The sequence below is a fragment of the Amphiura filiformis genome, chromosome 19 (genome assembly GCF_039555335.1).
Source record: "Amphiura filiformis chromosome 19, Afil_fr2py, whole genome shotgun sequence".
NCBI classification, from domain to species: Eukaryota; Metazoa; Echinodermata; class Ophiuroidea; order Amphilepidida; family Amphiuridae; genus Amphiura; species Amphiura filiformis.
In genome coordinates this window covers 46,242,222-46,248,221 of record NC_092646.1, presented here as the reverse complement: position 1 = coordinate 46,248,221, position 6,000 = coordinate 46,242,222, and the positions used below count along the sequence as shown (strand labels likewise).

At 37.8% G+C, this 6,000-nt stretch overlaps 1 protein-coding gene across 1 annotated transcript in view; it reads left to right on the top strand.

Annotated features, from left to right (window-relative positions):
* The first annotated feature begins 240 nt into the window (after positions 1-240).
* LOC140141376 (dnaJ homolog subfamily C member 14-like) overlaps positions 241-6,000 on the top strand; it is a 45,249-nt gene continuing 39,489 nt past the window's right edge. Inside the window, exon 1 of the mRNA XM_072163224.1 lies at positions 241-476. The gene's annotated coding sequence lies outside the window, so the exon portion shown is untranslated. The remainder of the gene's footprint in view (positions 477-6,000) is intronic.

The window sequence follows — 6,000 nt, the reverse complement described above, 5'->3', positions numbered from 1 at the left end:
ATTCCTGAAGTAATTGTTGTCATTTTGCTTAGTTTTATAAAAGAAGTGATTTTCTGCATGGAGTTGTTTTGATATTTGGCTTTGTTTACGTTTCAAAACCAAAACTGAATTTCCCGGCTCGCGCATGCGCCGTGCGTTTGTTACTAGTTAATGTAAAACATAGATAGCGCCGCTCAGCGACAAAGATCAGCAAGTACCTGACCTGTGACCTCAATAAATCCCATTGCTTTATTTATTGCATGAAGTAATGTGATCAATGACTGTACAAAACAGAATCCTGTGCCGTGTTCTTCTAGTTTTTGCCGCGAAATTAAATGTCATGACTATGTCCTCTTCTACTCTACTATAATAGTCGAAATGTCTAATTAACCATGCATCGAAGAGGCCAGCCTGATATGAGTTTCTCACCGTCAAAGTCAAGGACCACAGGAGTTGGAAACAAGGAAATCACGTTTCACAACATATTGCATTTTGAGGTGGGATTTTAAAAACCTCTTGAAACAGTCAATGTCATTCTTATTCAGAAACAAGGTGTTTAGTATGTAATTGATGGATGTGATGATATTTCAAAGAGTAGTGGGGTCACAAAATTGCATGGTTTCAATTAGAGTTTGCACTAAAAAATACAAGGCTCCTGTAGCTTAAAGGGGCATTTCGTGATCCACAGCCTCATCCCCCACTTTTCTCAAAAAAAAGTTGAGATTTTTATATCACTGGAATACTCTGGCTACATAATGTTTATGTACAAAATATTTCTTGCAGATTAATTCGTTTAGCAAAGATATCATGAAATTTGAATTTCGTTCTGGTGCACCAGAACGAAATTACAACGTATTGTCTAGACTATGGCTATGGAGCAGTGTAATACACATAAGGCCAAATAAAAAATAAAACATGTTTCACGTCCCCTCCCGCTTCCTTTTTTGTGGTTTCTTCATTTTTATTTTTATTTTTTGAAATTCAGTTATAACTTTTCACAAAATATGTCTAGGAAGTAGAGATGCTTTCTATAGCCTTGCTAATATACAAGAAACACTTTTATAAGATTTTGTGATAGTTAGAGGGGGCCTATCTCTCAGAACAACAAATAAAAAGAGGCCTCCTCCTTTTTCCAGGCATTATTGTATATGCTAAAACAGCTCTAATTATGGGTATTTACACCGATTTTGCGATAAAAATAAAAATAAAAAGCCCCTCTTCCTCCTTTTTATCAAAAACCCGGACGTGAAACATGTTTTTTATTTTACTTGGCCTAATCATGCATAACTCGCAAACGCAAAATCGGAATCAACTGAAATTTTGGGAATATGCTTTTTTCGTGGATACATGTATGTACTGAAAAATGTCATAAAAAGAGGATGCTAGGATCACGAAATACTCCTTTAAATAAATAGTTGCATGTTTGTCATAAGGCCAAGTAAAAAATAAAACATGTTTCACGTCCGGGTTTTGAAAAAAAAGGAGGAAGAGGGGCTTTTTATTTTCTATTTTTATCGCAAAATTGGTGTAAATACCCATACTTAGAGCTTTTTTAGCGTATACAATAATGCCTAAAAAAGGAGGAGGCCCTTTTTTATTTCTTGTTCTGGGAGTTACACCCCCTCCAATGATCACAAAACCTTCCTAAAATGTTTCCTGTATCTTAATAAGGCTATAAAAAGCATCCCAACTTCCTAGACATATTTTTTGAAAAGTTATAGCTAAATTTCAAAAAATAAAAATATATTTGAGGAAACCTCAAAAAAGGAAGCGGGAGGGGACCTTAAACATGTTTATTTTTTTATTTGGCCTAATATTAATTACACAGCTTCTTGTACTCAGTGTAGTTGTACTTCTTACCTACATTTGTAGTACAAGGAACTTATACGATGTCCTCATTCACAAACTGATACTATCTGTCCATCGTATAAGACTGTTACCGTACGGCAATGTGGTGAAGGAATATTACACAGTCAAGAATAGGCTCCGTCATTTTTTTGTTCTGATCCCTCCCAGTCTCCCAAAACATCAAAAGCGTTGCACGTTTACTTACTTAAGACTGTCCTTTTTCATATATAACGCAGACAAAGTAGGGCCAAGCTACAATGTACCTAGAAATGGTCAAATTTTGGCAAGAATTATCTCTGTGTAATCCTATAAGTCCCATAGCACGTACATCGTTATCGGCGATCGAGGTTTTTTTTCTTTCTGAAGTTTGGCTGGTACCCACCAGCGTCATGCATGTGACGAGACACAGCTAAAATAATCGACCGGAAATCGGGGATCATTAAAACGTCAACAAATGTCAAAACACAGAAAGCAGTAAACTTAAATGGCGAGCGGTCCGAATTTTGAGCCATACAAGTTTACGTGGTGAACTACTTCTTACCTAAACTTCTATGCTTGAAATTGTAATAAATACTCCATTATTTTATCCAGAATAAATAAAAATTCATTAGCACATGATCCAAGTTGGCGCACCAAAACTGAGATGGCACTTCAGTGCAAACTTAGATAGGGCGTCACCAATAACAAAAATGTCATACCGATAAATGATGCGTCTGTTTGCCCGTTTTTCTAAGTTTGTGTTGCGAACTAGCATGGATAGGACAGGTACAAAGGCAAACATAGTCCGAATAATCAGACCCAGAACAAAATATTAATTTCTGACATGATCCTGTTCTGGGTCTGAACTGTTTCTATTCGAAATCTTGATGGCAAAGTGGACAAAAGAAGCACATGGTCCTACTTCACAGTTTTTTAATAGCTTTTAATCCCCTATTCATGTTGTGTGAATCACTCTATGGACCATCCCTTTGATACTTGAGTATTTGGACAAGCGGAACAGTTTTGACAGACCCTTTGTCCATCTACCTCTCTGTTTGTAAACAAACGAGGAGGTCGAAATCATCATCCTCGCCGAATAGGAAAGTCAGCGTAATAGTAGGCCTACGGCACTGGGCAAACCCATGCCATGGCATGCCAGGCATGAGACTAGTTTGCTATGTTGTTTTGTTTTGCAATTGATGCATTAATCAGGGTTGCCAAAAGATTTCAGCCCGAATCGCGGGTCAAATAATCGAAAAGTCGCCCAATTTTTCACTTTACCATTGGTTTCTATGGGGCAGGAAACTAGCGGAAGTCGCGGGAGGCAATGTTGAAAAGTCGCCCAGTTTTTTTCTTAACCATTGGTTTCTATGGGACCGGAAATTGTCAAAAGTCGCGGGAAAAATCTTCAAAAGTCGCCCAATTGGGCTACCAAATCGTGGGTTTGGCAACCCTGGCATTAATTGTTGGCAGAATGTTTTTGACAAAAGTCAATCTTTGACAAGATGTAACTAAAGGATATGAGCGGTTATACAGATTCGCGGTTAATGTTAATCGACCGCGAATGAGATCTGTTTAGGATATAGTGCATTCGCGTTGTTTTTTTTTGCTTTGCTTTTGGAGTGAGCCTTGCAGTTTTGAGTCAATAATCTTTCAGTCTTATCCCTGCTTGACTTTGGCTTCAACACAAATTACTGCCTTTCTCAAGAAATTTTTTTCCTAGTACACATACCGTATTTCGTCAAATAGTCGCCCCCCCCCTCAAATAAACGCCCCACCACTTTTTTCAACCAAGATATTTTAAAAATTCTGATATTTCCATGCTATCTTGTGAAGTAAGCTTACCAAGTTGCTCACATGGTCAATAATAGCAGCAATAAATGGCGAAAATCTGCATCCGAAACCCGGAAGTCAGTGTCAAAAGGTCATAGTTCGTCATTTTAGCGTGACTTTTAAGCTTACCTAATGATTTTAACGGGAATTGTTGTGCTAAAAATGACCTCTAATAAACGCCCCCTTTGGGAAAATGTAACGCCGGGGAAGCGTTTATTTGACTTAAATACTGTATTTGCATGCCTGTAAAATGACACAGGCCTACTTTGTAAAGTATGCATTTTTGCATATTTTTGCATTCTGATAATATACACTGGGAAAAGATAAATACATTTTTTTTACCTTTTTTTTTTACATACATTTACATGGTTATTAACCAACCGGATTGTAATCCGTGAGGTCACACCCTTAGTCTGTAACTTTGCTACGGAAAGCGGTATCGGTTTTCTGTTTTGGCTCTCAGTCAAGGGCTTACGGTGGTACTACATTTTTTGTACTTAGTTTAGGCCAAGTAACAAAAATAACATATCGTCCGGCCGGAGGTCCTTATTATTGTTATTTATGTTATTTTTTTCCATTCATTTCTGTGCACAATTGCAAAGTGTTTGTCAACACATCATAAAATCGGGGAGGCCCCCTAATATGTTTGTTATTTTCCCAAAATCCCTACCCCTAATTTGAAGAAAGTGTTTGCAATGTGTTTATAAATAACCAAGAAATTTTTAACATGTTTCTTCATCACAATAATTTTGGAAACAAAGTAAGGAAGCAAATAGGAGAAATAACAAAAATATTTGAAAATCTCCAAAAATTGGTGAGGGCGGGCATGATATACATGTTATATATTTTACTTGGCCTTATACCACTTGACCTTATATTAAAGGGATAAAATGATATGGTTTGATGACAAATTTGAATTTTCCTTATACCTACAATCCATGATGCCATTCCATACATTGACATTATTTGTGATTGTAATGATGAAAGTTTTGCGTCCACCGCCCGCATGCTTCAAAATCTACCGCATGAAATTTTCATTATTTTTTAAATGTTAATATTTAATTATTTAATTAATTATATTATTTTAATTTTATGTGTCACATGTTCACTACAATTTTCACTGACTTCTCCACCTTGAGGTGTGGGCTTCTAAAGTAAGATGGTCCAAAATGACCAGAATTATGACTGCACATGCTGTATCGATCGTCGCCATGTTTTGAATTCCCCCTACAATGTACATTGTAATTGAACTGCGCGGTGTGTTCACATGGTGCCCTGTATACATTTGTACATACAGACCTATGGTGAGGAAGGAACAACTAGGGCCATGAATCATGATGTTTCGGGCTAGCATGGTGGCTATGACCAGTCTGATGGCCAGGTTTTTTGTTATTGTTTTTCACCTTTTTGTAAAGTTAAAATTAATTTGCAGTGGCTGGCCATGCAGTCTACAATTTAGATTCTCTCAGTCAGGGTTGTTCCATTAAATATTTTTTGCACTTGCTCATTTCTCACATCTCTGTCATTGTCAAGTACTTGTGTGCTATGCATAGAAGGACTGTTGCTATATCGATAATAATCCATAAATAATCCATAAATCAACTCTAATAATATCAATATCACTGATGATATCACTTTCTGAAGGAAATCAATTATAGGTTCATTCATATATATTCTCATGACTAAATAAACGGTTGTTTATGCCCGAGGGGCTGCGGCCCGAGGGCATATGCCCGGCGGCTCTCGACCAATCACATGCGCTGTTACATAGCTTATATGAATATACTAGATTTCACGGTTCTCGGGTTGGGCGGTTCTCGTGATAGGCCTATATACCCAACACACGTTACACATAATACTTGTCCTGACCTTTCAAATTACTACGATATACGTCTCTCAATGATTAAGACACAACTATCAACTGTTTTTAGCTGTGACGCTTACTTCGGAACCCATAATCTGAAAACCCATCGTTCGCCTCTTTCAAGCCCTGTCCTGCTACCACATCGGAGGACCCAAAAATACCCCGAAATAGTGTCTGGATGTAGGCTGTCAATTCAATCGGGAGAAATGTGAACGCATAACGGGTTATATAGGCCTTACCATAACTGATGATTTTTATGTTAAAATCATGTCTTTAAAATAGGCCTATTGGTCCGATCTGTTAGCCACTGTAATGCTTTCCGATGCGTAATGCGATACTCTGCGCACACCCCCGTTGATACTCCGCGATATCACACCGCGAGCACGCGATATCGCACCACGCGTACGCGATATCACACCGCGCGAACGCGATAGCGCGCGGACGGACACTCTGTGATTAGTATTATGATATGATATCCAAGTTGCCGATAATGAAAA